This window comes from Ambystoma mexicanum, chromosome 8 (assembly GCF_040938575.1).
Source record: "Ambystoma mexicanum isolate Mex_15411 chromosome 8, UKY_AmexF1_1, whole genome shotgun sequence".
NCBI lineage: Eukaryota > Metazoa > Chordata > Amphibia > Caudata > Ambystomatidae > Ambystoma > Ambystoma mexicanum.
This window is the reverse complement of record NC_090929.1, coordinates 543201531-543228621: the sequence shown is the minus strand read 5'-3', so window position 1 is coordinate 543228621 and position 27091 is coordinate 543201531.

Below are 27091 nucleotides of genomic sequence, written 5' to 3'. Positions count from 1 at the left end.
GTCGAAAGAACACTCCCCCCGGCCGCATCAATGCAAAGATTGGGCAGAGCCAGGGGAGAGAAATGACTGAGCAGGAGACAAGAAGAAAGGAACTGCTGTCATGGGTCAGTGTAACCGAGAAAGATGTCAGTGCGGAATGGGTGAGCGAGACACTCCGCCACGGATCAGAGCACAGAGGGGGATGTCACTGCTACAGATCAAGGAAAGTGGCAGCGAGGAATCAGATGGAGCCGAGGAGGAGGCCCTCCCCAGAGAACAGAAAAGAAAAAGTGGAGCAGAAGGCGGCAAACGAGTGTCTAAGGAGGAGGAGCAGAAAAGAAAATAACACAGGGATAGAAAAATGTATTTTGAAGTTATTACGCTCGTGCAGAGCTGGTTTGGGCAAAAAAGAGGAGGAACTAAAACATGCGTGAGAGATGTTAGTTCTAGCTCATCTGACATGGATGAGTGTGAGCAGGACAACACTGAATCTAGCAGGGATGAAAGGAAGCACTTAAATGCATGGGGAAAAAAGACTGGCATAATGATTGGAAAAAAGAAAGCTGCAACAGTGGAAGAAAAAAGTAAGAGTGGGGTGCATTCAAAACAAAGTTTGGGAGAAATGCAATGGGAAAGGATGTGCACAGGAGGTCAATAAGACCATGGCATGGCACATTGAAAAAAAATAAAAAAAAGATTTGGCACAAAGAATTTATAGAAATACTAGCTGTCCCCGGCCACGTGTTGCTGTGGCTCAGTCTGGTTGAATGGAAAAGAAAGAAAAGAGAAAGCGCATGTTTGTAATATGTTTAATTTCACAATGCTTGTGGGTAGTTTTTAATGGCTCTGGTAGTTCTCCAAGTTGAGGCATTTTAATTTTCCCGCCGGCGCAACACATTCCTTTAGTTTCTCAATTAAATTTCAGAGCCTACCAATAAGGACACACTTCAGTCATGGTGCCGATTAGAACATGTTGGCTCAAACTATAATCATCAGCTGGGTTGTACCGGAATGCAAGGCAATTGTAATCGCGTGATTGCTGAGCACGGAGTCGTGTTTGACGCTGATCTGCTGTTTCCCGTTGATGTCTTTTAGCCACTCTCAGCCCGTCACGTTCGAAGCAGACCTGAAGCTGCAGAACGCGGTCGCCGTGCTCGCAACCGTGCATCCTAAAGTCTGGCTGCACGTCGCTCTGCTGCCTCCTCGGCACGTATTTAATCCAGCGTGTGTTGCTTTTACGTCCAACAGATGGCGCTGTTTTTAAAAATAAGCATGTTTTTACCTTTCACAGGTGTGACATCTATGTATATATAGTAGGTATATAAAAACATGTGCCTATTCAAATGCAACATTGTGTCAAAATTTCAAAGCAATCGGTGAAGAAATTTCGAAGATTTAAGATTTTGAACAAACAAACATTTCCATTTTTATTTATACAGATTTTGTTTGTTTGTTTATTGAATTTCTAATGCGCACCAGACCCGGGTGTAACAGGGCGCAGCAAAGAATATGCAAGGCTTACAAAGTTACATAATGGCAAACAGTATAAATTGACACGTGAAATGCAAAATAGGTAGGGCTCAGAATGTGCAGGTAATACATTTCAAAAAAGTTATTTACATCGTAGTGTACAGAAGTATGCAATAGTTTGCATATATAGTAGATTTCAAAGAAAGTTATTTACATCATAATATACAGTAGCTTACAATCTTGGGAGGTAAAGTGTGCTGTTGTGCAGTAGTTTGAGTTGGGACTAGTCTTCGGTCAGATTAAGGTGGGTGATGAGGTTCTTTCTGAAATGTGGGTAGGGTTGATCAGCTCTTAGCCCGTATGGCAATGAGTTCCAAAGTTTAGCAGCCTTCACAGGGAAGCTGTTGCCACCAATCTTGGAGGACTTGAATCTTGGTACCACCAGGCAGTTTGTATTGACAGCTCTGGTGGGCCTGCTGGAGGTTTTTCTAGACCATTTGTTGATTAGGTAGCTGGGGGCAGCATTGTGTAATGTTTTGTTTGTCAGGGAGGTGATTTTTAGTTGTATTTTGTTATGGGTAGATAGCCAATTATATTGGCGTCTGATTGCGGTCATGTGTGCTCTTTTGTTAGTGCCTAGTGCGGCTCTAAGAGCGTTGTTTTGAAATATTTGTAGTTTTTGGATACTGGCTTTGTTAGTGCTACTGTAGAGAGCATTGCAGTAGCCTAATCTGGAGAGAATTAATGCTCTGGCCAGTATAATGCAGCTATCGTTGGAGAGGAAGGGCTTGCTGGCTCTGATAAGCTTGCACGTGTGGGCTGTAGTGGAGGCCTGGGATTTCAGTTGCTTATTAAAAGACAAGGTAGCATCCAGGTAGAAGCCTAGGGTTTTTACCTCCTTTGAGACTGTGATATTGTTGCCATCAATGGTGAAAGAACCGTATTTGTGACCTAGTTTGGAGATGTTAGAAGAATTATCAGCTCTGTCTTGTCATCATTCAGGCATAGGTCGTGTGTGGCCATCCATGCCTGAATGATGAGGTAGATCCTATTCACTGACGCCAAGTCCTTGCCATGATCCCTGGAAAAGTGGGAGGAGAATCTGTGTATAATCTGCATAGTTAGTGTAGGTGATACCCAGAAGGTCCAAATCATCGAACAATGGCTTGGTGAATATGTTGTACAGAGTTGGGGACACACATGAGCCCTGAGGGACCCCACACATGATTGGGGTGGGATCAGCCGCCGCTGATGAGAATACTGTGATGGTTCTGTCACTCAGGAATGATTCTATCCACTTGACAGCATCTGTGGAGAAGTGGGCTGCTGAGTCAAGGTGTCTGCAGAGTACCTTATGATCCACCAGATCGAATGCAGCTGAGAGATCAAGTAACATCAGTAGTGCTGTCTTTCTTTGTCTCTCAGCTCATCGATTTGTGTTTTCAGATCTATCAATGCAATTTCCGTCCCATGTAGCGGACGGAATCCTGATTGTCTTACCCCTAGGAGTTTATGTAGCTCAAGGTATTTTTGGATTTGTGAGTAAGAAACGTTGTCCAAGATTTTAAGTAGAAATGGTACCGTCGTGATAGGGCGGTAGTTAGTGGCGATGAGTGGGTCTGGGGTTTGCGTCTTCAGAAGTGGGAGAACTCATGATTGTTTGAGATTGACTGGGACGGTGGCAGAGGCAAATGAGGCGTTGATCAACTTGGAAATGAATGGAGAGAGGTCTCTTGCGGCATCTTTTATGATGTGTGCTGGGCAGACATCTCCTTTACAGTTAGAAGGTTTAAGTGATAGGACAGTTTTTTCAACTTCTATGATGGAGGTTTTGATGAAAAGTAATCTATTATTTTGATCAGTGGTTTTTGTATTCGGTGGGAGAGAATTAGTTGGCTGTGATAGGTTCTGGGTGTCTTTCTTATTTTTTATTTTGATTTGTAAGGTGTTTATGTCATGATGCCTACCCCCTGGGACCCAGACAAGGTCCAGCAACCCCAGGAGCAGGCATCAAGTTATCCCAAGCAAGCCCAACAACCCCTGCTAGGGGCTATTTGGGTCCAGTCCTGGCAGCTATGGCGCCAGGCTCATATGGAGAGTCAGTCATAGGCGCCAGGCTCATAGATTAAAACTTACCTGATGCAGACCATGCTGCAAACTTACCTGATGCAGACCATGCTGCAAGGGCTCCAAGCCAAAAGAGGCTTGGAAGGGACTACTTTACTTAGGGACTATTTTTTACTCGGGCGGGGCTGGGGAGGAATACTTACCTGGGACTACTTTGGAGGCTATTTAAACCACGCCCAAAGAGCAGCACACGCTTCGCGTTATTCTGCATTCAGCAGTGTAACGCTCACCGTGCCTACAAGTCTGCATCCAGCCTTCTGCCACGCCCGCCTCGAGTTTGGAGCTCCTAGAAAAAGGGAGAAAGAAGGAGAAAAGGTTAGAACAAGAGCAATACCTTTGATCCTTACCTGAATTCCCGATCCATCGCGCCTTCAAGCTGGAAGAAAGAAGCTATTTATGCGCGTCGCCTCGCCTGCTGCAGCGCCGCGCTGAACTCACCGGCCTTTGCAGCATCATCACATTCCACCGCATCCTCCTGCATGTTCCCGCCACACTCTGGCACCTAAGGAGAAGACAAGAACAGCAAGGTGAGCCAAGGGAATACACAGAGGAATATTAGTTACCCCCCCATAGACGTACCTGATTTTACCACCAGGGCTACTATTCCTCTTCACGGGTCAGCGCAGCTTCCACTGCATCTTCGCCGAACCCCGGCCCCTAAGGGGAAAAAAAAGGACAGCAAGGTGAAACAAAGGGACTAATAAGAGGAACCCTCCTCACCAAAATAGACTTACCGGATTTTAACGCTGGATTTATTATACCCCGATACTTCATACTTTCTCTCAGTGCCTGAATAAGGGAGAAAGCAACAGGTTACATATTGACATTATTTTATCGAACTGTGTTGGAAAATACAAATCCTTACCAGAATACTACCGGTTGCCACAAGGAACTCTTCATTAGGGTCAAACTGCAACCTGCAAGGAATCGGACAAGGTGAAAGTCAGGCATTTCAACTTTATACTTACGGCGTCTTGCTGGGAATCTCGGAGTCAATATTGTTCTGGAACTCACCAATTCCTTCGAGCCAGTGAAGCAACGGGTTATCAACGCGCCCCTGCGCTCAATGCAGGATGGAGAGCTCATCTTTTCAAACTATCAGGTGAGACTATAAGAGGGGACATCAAAGGTGATCTGTGGGGAGAACAGCAGAGGTGGGGGGAATTACGCTCAACTCCATGGGTGGTTAATTCCCTTTCTCCATTTGCAGAAGAATATTCCTACGGGCCAAGCAAACAAAGCTAGGTGGGCCAGTCCAGTCCGTCATCTCGGCCCTACGCATCACATTGGTGGAGACCGCAGCTGTCCAGTTCCGATCGACGTCTCTGTGGGAGCCAGGTGAGCGTAACAGAACGCGAAGCCTACCCACAAATTCCCACCCGGGCGTTATGGATATCTCAGAGACTGACCAATTGGCCCAATTACTAGGGGAACTGAGGGCTGAAGTGCATTCCGTCCGTCAAGAAACCAATGCTCTTAGGAGAGAACTGATTTTGTCAAAGGAGCGAACTGATGACCTTGCTAGGCAACTTTTGCAAAGCCAGGCTGGTCAAGCACCCCTATCTGGTTCCGGGGGAAATCCAGCTCCTGTTTTATCGAGTAACCCTGTGCAAATAAACCTACCAGGAAATATTCCATTAGCTCCACCCAAACGCTTTTGCGGAGATCCCAAAAGGTTCACCGTGTTTATGAACCAATGCCGCTTGCACTTTTTATGCAAACCTGGAGCCTTCCCAAACGATCAAGCCAAGGTAGCCTTTGTATTGTCATATCTCAGCAGCAGTGCAGCTGATTGGTCAGTTCCACTAGTTACTCAGGATGACCCAATTCTTCAGGATTTTCAGGGCTTTCAAACAAGCATCGAAAGACTATTTGCCCGGCACGCCCAAGGACAGGCCCTGGATAACGAACTTTTGTCCCTATGACAGGGTAACCAGGACCTTCTATCCTACATTGCAACCTTTAATAGGTTGATAGTGTAAACTGGATGGCCTGAGGTAAAACGAATCACGTTATTTCATCGAGGGCTTCAAGGAGAACTCAAGGATGTCTTGGCTCAAGCCGTGAACCCACCTCAAGACTGCGCTGAATATATAGACTTAGTGGTCCAGTTAGATCACAGACTTCAGAACAGAAAGGCTGATCGAGCCAAGTTTGAGAATCGGGTGTTGGTCAAAACCCACGCTAACCCCAAAGGAGCAGATGCTTCAGAACCCATGCAAATCGGAGGGGTTAATGGATCCTTAACCCAGAAGGAAAGAGAAAGGAGACGGCAAATGCAATTGTGTCTATATTGTGGAACTTCTGGGCATTTTCTACGGTATTGCGCTGTAAAACCACCCAAGAAGGTGGTAGGAGCTGCTGATAAAAGCCATATGGAGTCAGACTCGGGAAACGACCACGCCCGACAAGAGTAGAGGTCCGCTTGCCGAGCTTGAAGAAGGATACTCAGACCTCGCATTTCATCATACCAATGGTCCTCGTAGATCCAGGGCAGCCATCGAGTATGCACGCAGTAAGGGCATACATTGATAGCGGGGCCATAGGAAACTATGTGGACTATGAATTGGCTTCCAGGATGAATCTACCTCTCTGCCGAAAAACCACCTCAGATGTCATCACCACAGTCGATGGAACTGAAATTGCCTCTGGGCCTGTAACTCATTCCACCGCAGAGATGGGTCAGGATGGGCATCGAGAGACTATTGTGTTTGATCTAATCAAAGCCCCACAGTTCCAAATAATACTGGGGATACCTTGGTTGGAAACACATAATCCTTGTATTGATTGGCGAGAGAAGAGAATAACCTTCCCGGATTGTGCACAAACCTGTTACCCAAAGAAAAATCAGAACGCAGGCCTGGCCACAGTAACCACAGCAGTCATGCAACTACCTCCAGAATACCAAGAATTCCAGGATGTCTTCCAAAAAGAACAGGCAAACACCTTACCTCCTCACAGATCGTACGATTGTCAAATCGATCTCATACCCGGTGCACAACCCCTTTGTAGCAGCATCTATGCCCTTACCGAACCTGAGAACCTTCACCTACGACAATACTTAGATCAGTACCTTGCCAATGGCTTTATTCGCCCATCCAAGTCCCCTGCATCTTCAGCTTTGTTCTTCGTGCCCAAAAAGGAAGGTGACCTCAGAACGTGCATAGACTACTGCGCATTGAACCAGATAACTGTTAAGAACCGATACCCATTGCCTCTGATCCCTGAACTACTAGACCAAGTGAAGGACGCTTGTATATACACTAAATTAGATCTCCGGGGGGCATACCATCTGGTACATGTAAAAGAAGGCGACGAATGGAAGACTGCTTTCCGCACTAAGTATGGGTTATTCAAATACCAGGTGATGCCTTTCGGGTTGTGCAATGCACCAGCAGCCTTCCAATACTTCATGAACGATGTCCTTCGTGAACTCATTGACGTTTGTGTTGTCGTATATATCGATGATATTCTAGTATGCTCCTCTTCAGAATATGACCATGTGAAGCACGTCCGAGCAGTCCTTGAGAAATTGCGCCAGCACAAACTATATGCAAAACTGGAAAAATGCGTTTTTCATGCCAGAGAAGTTGAATTCCTTGGGTTTATCCTGACCCCAAAGGGAGTCCGAATGGACTCACGAAAGGTGGACGCAATCCTTAAGTGGCCATCACCAAGTTCAGTTAAAGGAGTACAAAGCATGCTCGGCTTTGCCAATTTCTACCGCAGATTCATCCCGGATTTTTCACATGTTGTACATCCTAGCACAGCACTCTTGCGAAAAAATAAACGCTTTATGTGGACTGAAGAAGCTGAAAATGCCTTCCAAGAGCTGAAAGCGAAATTCACATCTGCCCCTGTATTAAAGCACCCGCGCCCTGAACTTCCATACATAGTGGAAACTGATGCATCCAGTCTAGCCATGGGAGCTGTCCTGTCTCAAAAGGACCCTGAAACTGGCCAGCTTCATCCAGTAGCATTTTAGTCCAGAAAGTTCTCGGCACCCGAGTTGAACTATGTGGTTACCGACAAGGAGTTATTAGCTATTAAATCCGCCTTCAAGGCTTGGCGGCACTATCTTCTCGGTGCCAGGCATACCATTACTGTGTTCACCGATCACCGGAACTTACAGTATTTAAAGACAGCCAAGGCCCAATCGTCACGTCAACTCCGATGGGCATTGTTCTTTGCCGAGTTTGATTTCGTAATAACCTATCGACCAGGTTGTAAGAATGGTAAAGCAGACGCCTTATCCCGAATAGGGATGGGAGAGGTAGAAGTGAACCCAGAACCAGTACCTATGATTTCCGAACAAAGAATTCTTGGCATGACTACTCTACAGAAACTAGAGGACATTCAGGTAAAGATCCAGCAAGTCTTTGATCCTACAGCCCTGTAGGACTGGGTAAAAAAAAGGCCCGGACTACTCTGTCACCAATGATCTGCCTTATTATCAAAGGGCAGCTATTTCTGCCACACAAGGAACTACAAGAGCTAGTCATTTCCCGTTATCATGATACCCCAATGGAGGGGCACCCAGGTATTGCAAAAACTGAAGCTAAAATTAAAAGACAATTCTGGTGGCCCACCTGGCGAAAGGATATTAAATCATTTGTGATGTCTTGTGGCATTTGCGCCCAAAACAAAAGTCAAAAGAAAAAACCAGCTGGAATCTTACAACCTTTAGCCATTCCGCCTGCACCATGGCACACCTTATTGTTAGACTTTATTACTGATCTACCCCCAGGCAATGGATTTAACACCATTCTAGTTATTGTGGATCTTTTTTCCAAGATGGCCTGCTTTATTCCTTTAAAGGGATTACCTTCAGCTTCAATCCTGGCCAAGGAGTTCCTCGAAAACATTGTTCGCATACACGGATTTCCGTCCATATTGGTCTCTGACCGGGGCAGTCAATTCATTTGACATTTTTGGAAAAAATGCTGTCTATTGGCACAAATCGATGTGAGGTTATCGACCAGTCACCACCCCCAGACCGATGGTCAAACGGAGAGGACCAACCAGACTCTCGAGCAATACCTGCATTGTATGTTAGATCAGACTGAGAGTAATTGGAAAGACATTCTTTGGATCGCTGAATATGCATACAATAATTCAGTACACTCTGGAACTGGACAAAGTCCCTTTTATACCTTATATGGGCACCATCTTCGAACCTCAGACCTTGACTTACCCCAACACTTAGAAATGCCTGCAGTGGACCATCTGCACGCTACGATTACACAAGCCTTTAAGGAAGCAACTACACATTTAAAAAAGGCGAAAGAAAAATACAAGAAAGATGCTGATCGGCATAGAAGTGATACTCCACAATACCAGATAGGGGACCAAGTATGGTTAGCCACTAAACATATACCTCTAAAGGGAACACAGACCTTTAACCCCAGATATTTGGGACCTTACTCTATTAAGGCCATTATCAACCCGTTGGCTGTCAAGTTGGATTTACCTGCTAATATGCGAATTCACCCCGTCTTTCATGTGTCACTTTTGAAGCCAGTGCAACCAGGGACAAGACTAACCAAGCCACCAGACCCTATCCTTGTAGATGGAGAACCCGAATTTGAAGTTAAGAACATCATGGACTCCAAGCTGATAAAGTAAAAACTATTTTATTTAATCGACTGGAAAGGTTACGGACCACAGGAAAGGTCATGGGAGCCTAGTGACCATGTTCATGCACCCCGATTGGTGCAGAAATTCCACCGAAATTTCCCAGACAAACCGAAACCACAGGGAAGAACGACTTTAGGAGGGGCCTTGGGTGGGAGTGCTGTCATGATGCCTACCCCTGGGGACCCAGACCAAGTCCAGCAACCCCGGAAGCAGGCATCAAGTTATCCCAAGCAAGCCCAACAACCCCTGCTAGGGGCTATTTGGGTCCAGTCCTGGCACCTATGGTGCCAGGCTCATATGGAGAGTCAAGTCCTGGCGCCATAGGCGCCAGGCTCATAGATTAAAACTTACCTGATGCAGACCATGCTGCAAACTTACCTGATGCAGACCATGCTGCAAGAGCTCCAAGCCAAAAGAGGCTTGGAAGGGACTACTTAACTTAGGGACTATTTTTTACTCGGGCGGGGCTGGGGAGGAATACCTACCTGGGACTACTTTGGGGGCTATTTAAACCACGCCCGAAGAGCAGCACAGGCTTCGCGTTATTCTGCATCCAGCACCGTAACCCTCACCGTGCCTGCAAGTCTGCATCCAGCCTTCTGCCATGCCCGCCTCGAATTTGGAGCTCCTAGAAAAAGGGAGAAAGAAGGAGAAAAGGTTAGAACAAGAGCAATGCTTTTGATCCTTACCTGAATCCCTGATCCATCTCGCCTTCAAACTGGAAGAAAGAAGCTATTTCTGCGCGTCACCTCGCCTGCTGCAGTGCCGCGCTGAACTCACCGGCCTTCGCAGCATATTCACATTCCACCGCATCCTCCTGCATGTTCCCGCCGCACTCCGGCACCTAAGGAGAAGACAAGAACAGCAAGGTGAGACAAGGGAATACACAGAGGAATATTAATTACCCCCCATAGACTTACCTGATTTTACCACCGGGGGTACTATTCTTCTTCACGGGTCGACGCAGCTTCCACTGCATCTTCGCCGAACTCCGGCCCCTAAGGGGAAACAAAAGGACAGCAAGGTGAAACAAAGGGACTAATAAGGGGAACCCTCCTCACCACAATAGACTTACCTGATTTTACCGCTGGAGGTATTATTCCCCGAGACTTCATACTTTCTCTCAGCACCTGAATAAGGGAGAAAACAACAGGTTACATATTGACATTATTTTATCGAACTGTGTTGGAAAATACAAATCCTTACCAGAATACTACCGGTTGCCACGAGGAACTCTTCATTATGGTCAAGCTGCAACCTGCAAGGAATCGGACAAGAGTGAAAGTCAGGCATTTGAACTCTTACGAACTTTATACTTACGGTGTCTTGCCGGGAATCTCGGAGTCAATATTGTTCTGGACCTCACCAATTCCTTTGAGCCAGTGAAGCAACTGGTTATCAACACGCCCCTGCGCTCAATGCAGGATGGAGAGCTCATCTTTTCAAACCATCAGGTGAGACTATAAGAGGGGACATCAAAGGTGATCTGTGGGGAGAACGGCGGGGGTGGGGAGATTTACGCTCAACTCCACGGGTGTTTAATTCCCTTTCTCCATTTGCAGAAGAATATTCCTACGGGCCAAGCAAACGAAGCTAGGTGGGCCAGTCCAGTCCGTCATCTCGGCCCTACGCGTCACATTGGTAGAGACCGCAGCTGTCCAGTTCCGATCGACGCCTCTGTGGGAGCCAAGTGAGCGTAACAGTTTATTTTGTTGGTTAAGGCTTGTTGGATCTCTGAACACCAGGTCTTGTTTTTGATACAGATATCGGGTATGGAAATATGGGACTCTAGTTCTCTTAGTATTGTAAATCATTCTTTAATACTAGAGTTGGAGTTAGTAATACATTCATTGTACGAGTTGCGTTTTGCCAGACAGATTTCCTTTTTGTAGTGTAATGCCATGGAAGTTAGCTTTGTTTTATTCTCGCTGGAGGGACAAAGCCGCCAGGCAGTCTCACATTTTCTTTTTAGTAGTCGCAAGTCCTTTAGCTGTGGAGTGAACCACTTGTTAAGGTGTGCTTAAATTTGGCAATTGGCTGTCTGCTTTTCACATCCTGGCCACTATAATGATGGAGAGAGATACCCAGAGGAGGGGACATCAATGGTAGCTGATGACCAGAGGGTATTTGAAGTATATACAACCTTTGGCGGGGATGCATGACTTGAATATAGTCGAGAGATTCAAATTCAAATGGATAGCTACCTAGACTTGGGTTGGAAAGAGGACCATGCCAACATATACATATTCAACAGGCTGAAAACAAAGGTGGCTAAGCCAACCCCACATATCACAGGCGGCCCGGCAGGGAAAACATATCGGCAAGGTGGTTACAGGGTGAATGACAACAGCCAACCGGCCAGAGGGCAGTCCTTTTCGGAGTAAGCAGTTTAGGGGCCAGAGGAGAAGTTGGCAGTGCAACATTCACCCACAAAGCGGGGGGGGGTGGGGAGGGGGAGTGCCGGCCCAGGCCCAGGCCCACCCCCCGCAATATACTGGAAGTTCGATAAGGGGACATGGAGCTGGGGGGAGAGAATTGGTTCACTCAACGTTGTACCATCCCGTTTAAAGGTCAGAGATCACAAGGGATCGCCTAAAAAGTTGAAATCAGCAAGGGACAATCCCTATCTAGTCAGGGCAAAACTACAAAAGGAAATTGAGCTGGGCAAGGTACGTGGCCCGTTCAAAAGGATCCCGTTTCATGAATTTATCTGGTCCCCTCTGGACTTGGTGCCCAAAAAAGAGAAGTGAGAATTTAGGCTGTTACACTACTTATCACACTCATTGGGCAGGTCGTGTACAATGGCATTTCAAGCATACTTGTCACACTTGCACGATCTGAATGACACATGGTCTAGTAAGATAACTCACCTTGTCCTCCCTCTGTTGTCTTTCCTTGCCTAGTCGCGCCTAAAAACACTTGTGCACAGGTGCGTTATAAATGAACCAACATATCATAGCAACAGCAGTAGCAGAAAATGAATTCCAGGAAGCAGTGGAAGTGGCAAAAAACGCAGGAAAAGAGGCCTGGTTGGCAAAAACGATATTCAGTCAACTTTCTGGCTGCTCCCTGTGCATGAGGCATCCCACCCATGGCTGAGTTTCCAGTTCGGGGCAAATATTATTTTGACAAATGCCTACCAATGGTCTGCGCAGTGTCATGCTCCTATTTTGAAAAAGTGAGTTCTTTCCTGCAATGGGCACTGCACAGGAGCATCCCAGATGCATGGGTAGTACACTACTTAGATGATTTCTTGTTTTATAGGGCCATGGGAGTCCAATTTATGCAAGAGAACTTTAGAATGTTTTAAAAATGTAATGGAGTGGGGCACAGGGCAAAGCGAATGGTCCTGTGCAAATGATACAGTTCCAGTTAATTGACTTAAGGGAAAGGTTTCTGTCATATCCCCAGAGAAAAAGTGGCGGACCTAGCAAACACCATCAGGCGCCTAAAAACCAAAGAAAAAGCGCTGGCTGGGGAACTCCAGTCACTGGCGGGGAAACTTAATTTTGTAGGCAGGGTCATACCTCTGTGGCGAGTGTTTCAAAGGAGCATAGAGTTGAGGACCAGAGGGGCCCTGCAAAATCACCACAGGGTAAGGCTGGGAATGAGCATTAAGACAGACCTGGCAATATCGGAAGAATGTTTGCAGAAATTCAACGGAACGTTTATCTGGCACACGCCTATCAACCAGGAGACCAAAGGGGTACTATTCACCGACATAGCAGGTGTGAGCGAGTTTGGCGCTATCCTTGACAAAAAATGGTGTGCTGGGGGTTGGCCAGAAAATTGGCTGGTGCGTAGCTGGACCAGAAACATTACACTGCTTGAGGTTTACCCAATATGGGTTGTGATGTGTGCGTGGAGCAGAGAGCTACGTGACAAAGAGGTGGCAATATGGTGAGATAACACGGCAGTGGTACAAGTGCTCAACAAAGGGGCAGCATCTTTCCCTCTGGTGTTAAAAATGTTGAGGGCAAGAGCAATAACTGCTTTGAAAAATAATATGGTGCTGAAAACTAGGCATATCGTGGTCAGGTAGAAAACGTTGCTAATGCCCTGTAGTATTCACAGTGGGGAATTTTCAGGCAAATGAGGCCTCATGTAGACCTGGTCGGGACAGCCACACCAGAGGAAGCATGGCAGGCATTGGAAGACCAGATGAGGAGGCAGGAAACATCACAAAAGACGCGCCACACAGCGCGCAGCAGAACGCTTCGCAGACAAAATGCACGAACAAAGCAAGCGCAGGGACGGAGAAAAGGCTTGGATGGGAAATAATGGACCTTGCCAAGATTGCTTTGGCCCAATAAACTTCCAAGCAGTACTGTAACTACCTCCAAAATGTAAAAAATGTAATTGAAAAATAGAACGAGTTGGAAATGACTAAGAATGATGTCAACACATTTTTAAAATGGGCATTTATAAACGAAAGGCTGGGCAATGGCGCATCTAGTGGCATTAGCATGCGCAGTGAAAGCGGCAGGGGGAACAGACCCAACAGGCAGACTGGTGGTAAAATATGCGCTCAAAGGTTGGGCCAAGATTGAAGGAAACAGTCCTGACGCGAGAAAACCACTGAAGTAGCACGCCCACTGGTGGCACTAGGCAGCACATGCGTCAACAGTTATGAAGCAACATTGTTCAGGGCAGCCTTTGCCCGTGCCTACATTGGGGCTTTTAGAATAGGGGATGTTGTGTCTATCATGTGCATGTACACAACCAGCCAGCTGCAGAAACGTAAGCACATTCACTTCCACCATACCACCATTGCAAATATTATGAATGTGACACTGTGGTTTGTGACATAAATGATTAGACACATAATCACGACTTTCTCATTTTCTCCTACCCCACAACAAACATTTGTTATCAGCATCCAAACTTGCTCAGTCTCAGTTGCAAATCACAATTAAGAGTTTTCCAGATTATTTCTACCACACAAATCAAGAGATTTGATGAAATGACAGGTGGCGATACGAATACTCATCGAGGCTGTAGATAAAATCGTAGGCCATCTATTTTCTGTCAACATATTACCAAAGTACACCAGATGCTTATAAAAATGTGTTACTCTTGATTGAAATAATGCCGGGCAGTTCACTATGAGGTGTTCCGTCGTTTCTTTTGTTGTATGTTCCAAGCAGAAACAACAAAAATTTGGATGCGTGCTGATGATTTTACGTTCGGCCAACAGATCTCGTGTGGGCCATAAATTCAGTCGCAGCCGCATTATGGACTGCCTGATGTCTGGTGAAGGTGATCTGCAGAGAGAGTTACTTGGTTCTGTACTTTATATTTTATTTTTTCACCATACCAGTCAGTGTTGAAATGTTTATTCAAGGTACATAATAGTTTTACCAATCTTGGGTTCGGGGGGAGGTGGGCAGGAAAGTTGGAGGACGTTAAGACATGCAACATGGTCATGTTATGGTGATTCATTAAACTGTAAGACTAATAAACATGTTTAAAAAAAAAAAAGACAAGGTCCATAATCTCCTGGTTTCAATTCAGTCAGATTGGTAGATTTAACATTTTGCTCTGTCAGGATTGATGAGGAGGACTTCTATGGATGCATTTGCCAGAATTCTCATAATGTGACTAGTCCATTTGCAAGCAAAATAATGTTGACAAGAGAACATGTACGTTGATATTGTTCTTAATACAATTGGCCTCATTACGAGTATGGAGGTAGCGGCATGGCTACCCCCATAGCGGGTCCGGGTTCCAGGAATAGGGAATTACCGGGCCATTCCGACCTTGGAGGGTCCAGTAATTCCCTTTCCCGGGACCCGGACCCGGTAAATGAGGGCTCAAATGGGAATGGGGAGGATGCTAACAACTGGCCCGTTAATGACGGGCCCGTTGTTAGCATCCTGGTCTGCTACCGGGTCCCGCTAAGGACGCCTGGTTTTACCAGGCGTCCTTAGCGGGACCCGCAAGCAGACCTCGTAATGAGGTGGTAGAGTGATGACAGCGCCGGCAGTTCTACCGGCACCGTTATCACTCTACCGCCTACATTGTAATGAGGCCCAATGTCTGCATTCGTTGAGATCAAACATTTATGAAATAGGGCGCATAAGTGCCAATTGTACAAGGCAGTTAACAAGATTAGTCCCAGCTCATATCGCAGCCAGGATCCTGGTACAGATTGCGGGAGGTGAAGAACTTGTCGCCAAAATTTGGCCTCGAGTTTATTAAGGACTAAAGTTGGAGTGATAGATTTAGTTTCTAGCCCATATAAAAGTGTCGGAATGACTTTCTGTGTCCAAAATATTACGGCCAAATTAATGGTACATTTCCCATATCTGTGTAGGATCAATCTGGTCTGCGAAATAGCTGTGACTAATTTATGCTGTATTGATTCCCACTGTGAATTACAGTTGGGTGAACCACCAAATAGCAACCCTAAATACATATATTCCGAAACAGATTCCACTCTATCATTCTTGATATTCCAATGCATTCTATGCTTCTTTGAATTAGTGGGAGATTAACTCACAATCTGGGGTTTCTTGAGGTTTATTATCAGCTCATTTTGGTCCAGGTACAATGAAAGAGCTGTCAATAGTTTCTGTAGGCCTATCAGAGTTTTCGATATGAGAACTAGGTCGTCCACATACCTGTCATGACCCTTGCCCCTGGCCCTCACTGGCAAGTCAGCCTTCCAGTTAGGGCAAGGACAAAGGCCTTAAAACCTTTGGCGCCAGGCTCATAACCATCATGAAGACCAACATTAGAATGGGACTATTTACTTGGGACTATATAACTTGGAGGGGTTCAGCCAACATGGAGGCACACACATAGCTCAGTTACAAAGAACTGAGCTATGCGGTCTAGTCTTTTGGGTGTGGCAGGCCTGGGACTACTTTACATGGACTACTTTGGGTGTGGCAGGCCTGGGACTATTTTACCTGGACTACTTTACCTGAGACTATTTAAACCGCACCCAAACAGCAGAACATGCTTTGCGTTATTCTGCTGTGGGCAGTGTAACGCTCACCGTGTCCAGTTCTTTGATGCCAGTTTACCTGAAACCAAGGACCTGCAGAGAGAGAAAGAACACTACGAAACTTACCTGGAACAGTATCCTGTCTTCAATCCATCGCTGACTTCAGTTCCACTCACCTGAAGGTACAAACTCCATCATCCGGCGCTGCATGCATCCTGGAATACCAAAGCCTGAAAAGAGGAGAAAGAAAGACAGAATTAGTAAGCGTTAACTCACATTTCCTGCTGAATGAAGAACACCACACAATTCTTACCTGGGTAGTCATCTCCTGTTCAGTATCATTGCTGGAACATTACGGCGCTCGGCGAGGAACATTGCAACCTGCAAGGAGAGAAAAGACACAAGTTAGCAATATAAAAGGCGAAACAGCGCTGCGCATTGCGCATTACTCACCGGACAGCATCATGCACACCGCGCTTTTGCCTACCGGCCCATGCTCATCTTCTAACTGCATGAAAACACCAAAATACCTTTCCCTACCTAAAAGGAAACAACCAAGACATTATTATATAGCACTAAGAGGAACATAAGAACTGCATATAAAGACTGTAAAGCAGCAAACCTACGGAGTCGCAGCAGGCCTGGATTCCCACAATGGGGGGCTTGCACCAGTTAAGTAACTTGGTCGCTGCTCACCCCCCACATCTACACCCCCCTGCCACGAGGAGCAGGACAGAGAATCCACCTTTTACAATATTAAGGTAAGGAGAAGGCCCAAAGGGGAGGAAGGAGTTGAGGCCAAGGGAGGTGGGAAAACATAAAGACAATCTGGTATTGAATCCAGCTCTCCTATATTGCAGACCCATATTTAACCAGAGGCCTTTCCAAGGGACCGGGAGAGGGTTCGAGAGTCCAACCAGGGCTGGGTGGCGTCCCCGTGGATACCAGGTGAGCGTAACAATACCATAGTGCTTGAATAGGGAGGTTGACCATTTTGGGTGAGTCAGAACAAATATGTGTGAAGATATGTTTGATGTCCTGTATGAAAAAGTTGAAGATAAATGACGCAAGGGTGCATCCCTGTATGAGACCTCTTTCAGTTGCAATGGGTGATGATAGCAGCCCTGTGGTAGTTAGTCTAATTTGTATTGACGTTGCTGTATGTAGACCATGTATAATATCACACAAAGTCGGAGGACATTCTGCCTTGATTAGTTTGGCCATGAGTTTAACTCTCGACACTGAGTTGAAAGCAGAATGCAAGTCGATGAAGGCAAAGAATATGGGTTGCTTTGTTGCATGGGCTTGGGCTTTGAGGGCATGTAATGTTAACAAGTTAATCGTTGTCCCCATTCCAGCCACAAAGCCAGTTTGAGTCGGGTCCCGCTGTTGATGCTTTTGAGTCCATTTGTTGAAGTCCCTCAAAAACAACCTTGTGAATATTTTTCCAGGGTCATCGAGGAAGGCGAATGGACGAAAGTTATTTGCCAAAGAACGGTCGCCCTTTTTAAAAATTGGGATGATCAATGACTTACACCAAGAGGCTGGAATCGTGGTGGTCTGTAGAATGTCCTGATATTTGTTGTTCAAAATGAGCACCCATTGTGTCCAGTGGGCCTTAAACATAAAGTTGCTCAAACCATCAGGTCCTGCTGCTCGAGACTTAGAGGCTTTTTGAATTAGATGGGCAACTATATCCACGTTACAGTCCAATGTCCATGACTGTGCGGCTTGTTGTGTATACTGATAATCTTCAAAGCTCTTGTCCGTATATAATAATCTAAAATGCTGTAGCCATTGGGATTCTGATACTTCATTTGCTTGCGCAGCTGGTTGTTGATGCGAATTCTGTTTGTTAAGTAGGTCCCACGTTTAGGCAGAACTCTTATTTGTTAGAGATGCAAGGAAGCTTTCTCCATCAGATTGGAACATTTTAGCTTTTCTTGCCCGAAGCCAGTTTTTATATTTACATTTGGCTGTTCTGAAGGCATGCTCTTTTTCTGAGGAAGGAAGCATCTGTATGTTTTTTGTTGTTTCCTTTAGTCCGCTCTTACTTGTCGTATATTTGGATCGTAAGTATGTCGATGTTTTAATACTAGAGGGCCACTGGTACTACAGGAAATCTTGTAAGGAAGGAGCACCTGCGCGTAGGAAACTGAGTGCTTACGTGACTGGTGCTTCTGAAAATCTTCGTAAAATGAGTTCAGTTTTGCTCCAGTCCACCGAAATCGCATTATTGCGTTGTTTATACTCAGTGTTTGTTTAAACCAATCACGGCTGGTGAGTGGAGCTACTTCATCTTCGTACCAGTAAAGAGAGAGGAGTTGATGGCCACTGTGATTTTGATGTACAATCTCAAACTTTTCTGCTTGTTGGAAGAGTTCATCATTCATATAAATATAGTCAATGATGCTGGTTGATGCAGCTCTCTTGCACGTGAATTGTGGGGGAATATCACCGGGTAGGGCCCTGTTGGCCATTTTAAAGGTACGATCTCCCATGAACGTCTGCCATCTTATTACATCATGATCCTGGGTCTTGCTGGTTGCTGGTAGGCATTTTAAATTTAGATCTCCTACCACGATGGTATGTTGGATATCAGATGCTTTTGCTACAGATTCCTGTAGAATGGTTAGGGCTTTGTATAAAGCATTATCTGTGATGGATGCCGGATTTAGATAAATATTGATTAGGGCTATTAACTCTTTTCCAGTTGATATTCGGACCAGTTGAAGAAAATTGTTTGGAGAGGCCCTGGGATGAAGAGTCAGCCCAGCGCTTGTTTTCACTGTAACTAAGAGGCCAGAGGTCGGTCTTCCTCGAGTGGGGGACTTTGCCGAAGTCAAGATGTGGTAATCCCATATTGGAGTAGTTAGCATCCATGTCTCCTAGAGAGCGATGATGTCAAAATTATTTATTTGGTTGTTCATTGCTAGTTGTAGATGTATGTGACCACGACAATTCCAGCTTGCTCAAGAGAGTTGCTTTGGTTTATTGATCAAAGATGGTTATACGGAGTGTGTACAGTGGAGCTTATCGTAAGTGATGCTGGCATTGTTGCAATAGGCACATTGACATGATGGTGTGGTGTTCTTTGCATTTGTTCTTCCTTTCTTCATGTCCTCAGGATCATCTTGTTGCTTGTTTAATCTCTCAGGGTCTTGTGCTACTAGGAAGCCTAATCTGAATATGTCAATTTTGGCTTTCCAGATGCTGTTAAGCACTAGGTCTGATTTGATCCATAATCTGACTATTGAAAGCTTGTGATCACACACAAATTCCACCTGGTCAATGTCACTGGAAGAGACGTCTTCTAGTTTGTGAATGTCTCCAAAGATGTTGAGTATACTTGAGCGGCATAGATCATATTTTGTAAATGGAGCGTCATGACATTTCATGATCAGCGTGTGATAGTTTTGCATTATTATCGCTGGCACCTTCCTTTGTGCTCTTTGATCCACATGCTTTTGGTCCCGATTTTTGTCTCGTACCGACTCCATTACTGTTTTGCACACTCCTCTTGCAAGGATGCCGGCAAAGGGGATTTGAACATGCCCATATTGGACCTGCTGAAGCAGGAGGCCTTCCCACAATGTACTGATCAGAAGAAGACTGGTTGTCTTGCGTCTGCAAATGTCTGGACACCGCATCTGGGGATGTACCTCTTGTCGTCATCTTTAATTGATGGGGTTTTAACTGTAGGGTGTTCTTTTGTTGTGAGGTCTATTGCTGATCGAATGTTAGTGAACTCGGCACTGCCTTCACTGTCTGACACTCCACGACCACTTGAGATGGAGGCTTTGTTGTCTTGCTAAGGCATAATGCAAGGTATTCATCAACCGCTGCCTTGATCTGCAAAGTTTGAATTTCCAGATCTGATTTATTGGTGTTGCTTTCAAGGTCATTAATTTTAATTTTTTCTTTGATTGTCGCTTGTTCCTTCTGCTCTGGTTCGATTGTAGAGGATTCAATAAGTTCCACTAGTGCATCAAGTGATGTGCGTTTCTCACAGGTTTGATGGTTTGCGGATCAACGCACATTGCTGGGGGTGCCATCATACCACGAGTCACCAGATATTTATCCATTCTGGAGGTGGTCACGTACTTCATCGGAATCAGTCCAGCTGTCACATCCTTGTTGTTTGGCGTGTTTTCACAGCCTATCTGTTTCTTATTGTTGCTGTTTTTTATTCTCCTAGATGTTGCCTTTGTTTTACACATCCCTCTTTTTTTGCTTGTTTTCTGTGAAATCCTTTGCGGAATATTTGAGGCGATAACAACATTTTGCTGTGTCTCGTCTTCATTGGGCAGAATGGAAGGGTCAACACTGATCTAAGACTCGTTGTTTATGGCCACAGCGGGACTGTTGTCATGTTCAACTGGTCGTATAATGTGCTTAAACACTGGTAGTGCAGCTGGCGCTATCTTCATCATGCTCTTTGTAGATGGAACGTCATCCGCAATTTCTATGATGATTGAAGATTTCTCATTGAGAGGCAGAAGTCTCTTAGCCTCAGACAAATCAGCCATCCACGTGACCAGCTGCTAGATTTGGGCCGATTGTCATGTAATTTTCTCTTCTAGAGATGAGAACAGTTTGAACAAACTTGCAATGGTGGTGTTAACTGAGGTGAGAGTGATTTCTAGCAATGACGTGTGTCCCACATTGCTTGCTTGGGCATGGAGTGACGGACCTCGACGAGGGGTCGGTTGCACATATGTTATTGATGCCGATTGGATTGAAGAGTCAATGGAGCAGCAGCTGTGTACTCCGGAGATCGCGGCTCATTACACAAACTCCGCTCCCCGATGCTGGCATGGATCGAAATGTCAGAGAACACAGCACTCATATCCATGAGGACGGTAACAGTAGGTGCAGGCGGAACATTAGGTTTGGTTGCCAATTTGATGGGAGTCTTGGCTACATTCAAAATGGTCACATCCAATATTATCCGGGTCTTTGGTGGAATGGCCTTCTCTTGTGATATTTCTGGGAGGCATGTATGAACAGCCGCTCCACCTCTGGTGTCTGATGAGTCAGTTGGACAAGAAGCAGTGTTTGATGTTGCTCGATCTTTATGGCGATCTTTCTCGCTGTGCACAGCACAATATGTGAGAATGTCTCGGTTAGAGACCGGAGTTCGCAAAACTGGTGAAAGCGTGATTGCTTTCCTGGATATTTGCTTAACACGTTCAGTCATGTTAGCGTTCGGTTTGGACGGGGTGCTAAGATTTTTGGGGATATTGGACATGTTTGTTTTTAATGTGTATAGTGATCTCAGCATGAGAGCATGTAAACAATGAGGTGACACTCTGTGTGAAACAACCAAACAATCTACACCTCCTCAAACCACCTCTGCCCTTGAACGGACCCGGACCGCTAAGCTGCTTTTCCGCTGCACCGCGAAGGGCAAGAACGATCGCCTCTTTTAAGGATTGGGACAACAACAGATGATTTCCATGATAACGGAATGCAATTCGTTTTTATCACATAAGAAAAGATATTATACAGAATCCGAGCCCACTGTTCTGGATATTGTTTCATCATACAGTTGGTGAGCCCATCTGGACCTGGAGCTCTTGAATTTGAGGATTTGTGAATATACTCTAGTATCTCATCTTCATATATTTGCAGATCACCAGTATACGCATTTGTTACTAAGGATTTGCTCCGGTATGTATCAGGGTCAGCATATAGCTTTGTGTAGTAGCGTAACCACATTGTTTCAGTTACCCCATTTATCTGGACACATGCTTGTTTTGAATGGTTAGCAGCATTAAGAAGACCCCAAATCTGAGCTGTATTTTTCGTCGACATAGTTTGGAGCATCATTTCTCCATCTGCTTGATAGAGGATGCATCTGTACGATCGTATCCAACCAGTACACGCATGCTGCAGAGCGCGTACTGTGTCATTCATCATATGAGCAGGTAACAATTGCGCCATTCGCTTATCTCGTCTCAACATCTTTTTCCGCTTTTGTACTTGTTCGTCAAAGCTATGTTTGGGTGCAAAGTACGTGTGGGTTCTTGTAGATGAATGTATTCTAAATATTTGCAGAGTAACATTATAAGGTTCTTCAACCCTTTGTATTTGTACCTGCTTCCCCAGTAGTTCTCTATTTAAGTCACTGAGTTTTGACTCAGTCCACCTGAATCGGGTCCTTCAGTTATTAATTGTAAGGTGAGCATCCTATCTATGCTGTTCATCCTTTTTGTTGTCATCATTAAAGTTCAAGTGCATAGTCAGCATATGGTGATCACGAGAATTCTGGGGTGTAATCTTAAATAGAGAAATAGAACAATGGACCTAGATATATGTGAGGCTAGAGGAAATGCTTCAAAAATTACACAAAATGACAACAATACTTCTTGTAAACAGAAAAATATATATGTTTTTATTTTATTTTTATATTATCTCCTATTTCAAAACTTAAATCAAAACATGTTTCCACAACATATCTTCTAAAACACCAGTGTATCTTCTTTCATACAACCATTCATACACAAAAAGAAATATATTCTGTTAATGAAAACACAAGTGACAAATGTGTGACATCTGTCTTCACACTAGAACATAAACAACGCTCCTAAATAAATCACTGTTGTTTCTTATATCCAAATGTATAATCTGATGTTCAAAGAGTGGATCTTCCTTCCTCTCTCTAGGATCTACATATGTTTCGGTCGATCATGGACCATCATAGGTCCTTTTAGTAATTCAACCTTCTTCAGGATCTGGGAACCTCTCTTCAGGGTTCCTCCTACAACAGGACAAAAGGTGTCTTCTGTGGATTGGTTCTAAAAGTAAATACATATAACAGCCTATTAGACTCTAGCCTCAGTATTCATAATCAACACAATTAATTAGTGTGTATCTTTCTTTACTGTAGATACCCATCCATACTCACCTCTAAAAAAGAAAACGTGTCAGAGGTAATATTGATGTTCGGACTCAATCCTTCGGGGCATGGAAATCATTAACAGGCACCAAAAAATAGAACGGAAGATATGAGAATATCCGTCCTTCTTTTTATTATGTATTTAAATGGCAGCACCAGAGGTTCTGCACTTACGTATATCTTCACTGATCTTGAGTAGATGTGATTCATACAGATGGTTTCTTCACCGTCTATAACCTTCCTTGCTGTCACTCTAGAGAATAAAATCAATAGGGCATCCATCAGTCTAGTCATCATAGGTTTCTTTCACAGTTGCAGAACAAAAGCCTCTGTATACATTTCCAAGCTTACTCACCCCCTTTCCTTAGTTGGAATGTAGAAGGGGCTTGGGTCTGCCACAAGCACTTCACAGATCTTTTCTTGTGCTAGAAAAGGAGTAAGGCAAAAGGAAAACACCCGTCACTGGTGGGACCTACTACTCAGGTCAGCCGCCCAGCACACTTGCTGGAAGCAGCTCATATAAGCCTCAGTTAGCAGCGGCCTGGGCAATGTAAGTGTGGGCTCTTTACTAGTACACATACTGATACACCACTCCAGAAAAAATTGATAAATCCATGGCGGGACATGCCAGCTACCCCTGGTTAAAGACCATTAGCATCTCGTGTGCCCGTTAGATCAGCGCCACCACGTGCATAAACACTGGTGTGTGTATGCAAGCACACAGTTCTGGCATGGGGGCTCACCGTTAGGTCCCACACTGTGACCTCATAAAGCTATACACCGCCTCAGCGGAGGCAGCCGTATGGCTTCGTCTCCTGTCATCGCACTCTTAATCCACGGTTCACGCGGCATGTAAACTGCCATGTCCCTAGGACACCGGCAATGCCCGTGACTCGACGCGCTCGGGTCGCGTCTATCCTCTTACCTTCTGCTCGCGGAGTGCAGTGTTATGTGGTCTCCCAAGGATCAGTGAAGATATATGTAAGGGCAGAACCTCTGGTGCTGCCATTTAAATACATAATAAAAAGAAGGACGGATATTCTCATATCTTCCATTCTATTTTTAGGTGCATGTTAATGATTTCCATGCCCGGAAAGATTGAGTCCGAACATCAATACTACCTCTGACACATTTTGAGTATGGATGGGTATCTACAGTAAAGAAAGATACACACTAATTAATTGTGCCGATTATGAATACTCAGGCTAGAGTCTAATATGTATTTACTTTTAGAACCAATCCACAGAAGACACCTTTTGTCCTGTTGTAGTAGGAACCCTGAAGAGAGGTTCCCAGATCCTGAAGAAGGTTGAATTACTAAAAGGACCTATGATGGTCCATGATCGACCGAAACATATGTAGATCCTAGAGAGAGGAAGGAAAATCCACTCTTTGGACATCAGATTATACATTTGGATATAAGAAACAACAGTGATTTATTTAGGAGCGTTGTTTATGTTCTAGTGTGAAGACAGAATTCACACATTTTCCTGTGTTTTCATTAACAGAATATATTTGTTTTTGTGTATGAATGGTTGTATGAAGGAAGATACACTGGTGTTTTAGAAGATATGTTGTGGAAACATGTTTTGATTTAAGTTTTGAAATAGGAGATAATATAAAAATAAAATAAAAACATATATATTTTTCTATTTACAAGAAGTATTGTTGTAATTTTTTAAGTATTGCCTCTAGCCTCACATATATCTAGGTCCATTGTTCTATTTCATATATACCTTACCTGGAGGACCTATGATATTTACAGGTACCCTTATATTTACCCTTGATCTTAAATAGAGATACATTTTGAAACGTGGATCTATCAGTGTATATGTTAATCAATAGTTGAACTACTGTTTCCTCTATGCCAAGTCTTGTTTGTTGGAATGTCACCCAAAATTGCACCATTGAGCATCATCATATTGCGGTCAGACATAACACTTGTCTGTCGCTCAAAAATTTAGTTCTTTTTTGTTTGGGACAGTTCAAACATTGTACATTTAAATCACCTACAAGCATAACATTAGTTATCCCTTTTGTCATTAAGATTTCATTAAAGAAAACTTCTAATTCCTTGAGAAATACCTTATCTGATATGCCAAGAGGATTACAGTATATATTAATTAAGGCCAAACAACCACCAGGATATGAGACTTTGACAAGTTGCATAAATATGTTCGGGGCAGCCCATGGAAAAATTGCAAGCCCTTTGCCTACTTTTATGGCAATGATTAGACCTGAGGATGGACGGCCTTTAGGATTTGCTTTGGCTGCTTGAAAAATAATTTCGTGATCGTTCCACACAGGACACTCAACTAGCTAAGTCTCATGAAATGCAACCATGTCAAAGTCATTCAGGTTGCTTTCATCTCCAGCAAGGAGATGTGCGTGTCCACACGTGTTCCAGCTCACTAGACTTAGGGGCTGATTCATGGAATTATGTGCGTGAAAAACGGGCTTTGTGCGCCATTCTGCTTGCAAAATCCCCATTTGTGAAACAGGGATTTGCGAGCAGAATGGCGCACAAAGCCCGTTTTTTAGCGCACATAGTTCCATGAATCAGCCCCTTAATGTGCTATGGTGTTGATTCAATTGTTATGATGCCATATCTGAAATTCTGTTATACTCAGTAGCTGGGTCCCTCCTCATCTCATGTTGTTCTATTGTATTCTTTTTTTTATATGTTCTCATAGCTCTGGGTGTAGGGCCCTCATTTATGTTTTGAACCTGCTCAATATTCGTAAGTATGGGCAAGCCTGTAGGATCAACGGCCAGCAAGAAACCCATGGAGAATAGTTCCATCCTAGCTTGCCAGATGGTGTTCTTGACAAGATTAGAAGAAATCCATAGGCGAACAATATCCAGATTTTCATCATTAAGAAATTCGACCTATTGGATATCTATTGAGGTGATGTCTCTCAGTTTCTCAATATCTCCGAAAATCGCCATTACGCTCATGCTATTAAGGTTGTCATGATTCCTGCCCCTCTTGTCCCCAGCCCTCCAAGATGTCAGGGTGGAGCCAGGCCATGATCACATACATGGCCCTCAAGGGCCTCTCCATCCCTCCAAAGACTCACTTGGAGGCAGACTTGGTGCTTGTGGCACCAGACTCACTCACTCCCATAGGATAACATTGGGGATTGGACTTGTAATGTATTGATGGTGACAAGATGGATGCCCCCACATATTTCTGTTCCCAGAACTGCATGTGCGGTCTAGTCTTTTGGGTGTGGTTCAGCCCAGAGGCACCTGGGATACCCAGAGACTATTTAAGCCACACCCATGCTGAGAAGAATGTTTTGCGTTTTCTGCACCGGCAGCGTGACACTCACCGTTTTCGGATCGATCTCCAGTGGGCCTGCATCTTTCTTCTGCGCTCAGCTCCTGCAAGAACAAGAACACCGTTAGGAACAGCCTTACCTTGCAGCCCTTCTGCCCATCATTCAACGCTCCTTCTGTTCTGCGGGCATCTTCGGCGGTGTCATTCCCATCCCGGCACGCCGCTTCCTAATGAAGAGGAAAAGAACATAGAAAAGGCATTAGTAAGCATTTTACAGCTCTTTGCTTATTTTTTTTCAAATACAGTACGAGCTTCAAACGCTTACCTGAATCCCAGCCGCTCTGGGGGAACTGTGTCTCTGGAACTTCTCATCCATCTGCGAGCGGGAAAAAGACACTCCACGTTAGCGTGCAAACATTTAGAGGCGCTGCATATCGTGCTTACTCACCGCATTTGTTCTTCATAACCGGCATCCACGCTGCCAACGTTGCGGCACCTAAAAGACACAGAAAAATAACTCAGTTCAATACAAATATGAAAAGGGTGCATCGCGCTCTCACTCACCTTCAGCGCCACTCATCTCAGCAGCATGCCGCCATCCCCGGACGCCGGCCATCATCTAAGAAGGAAAGGAACGAAGTTAGAGAACTGTTCAAAGACTCATTATACTTACCAGTCAGACTCTCGCCAGTGAAGTAACTAGGCACCAACGAGCCTGCATCAATCAACGCGCCCCTGGGAT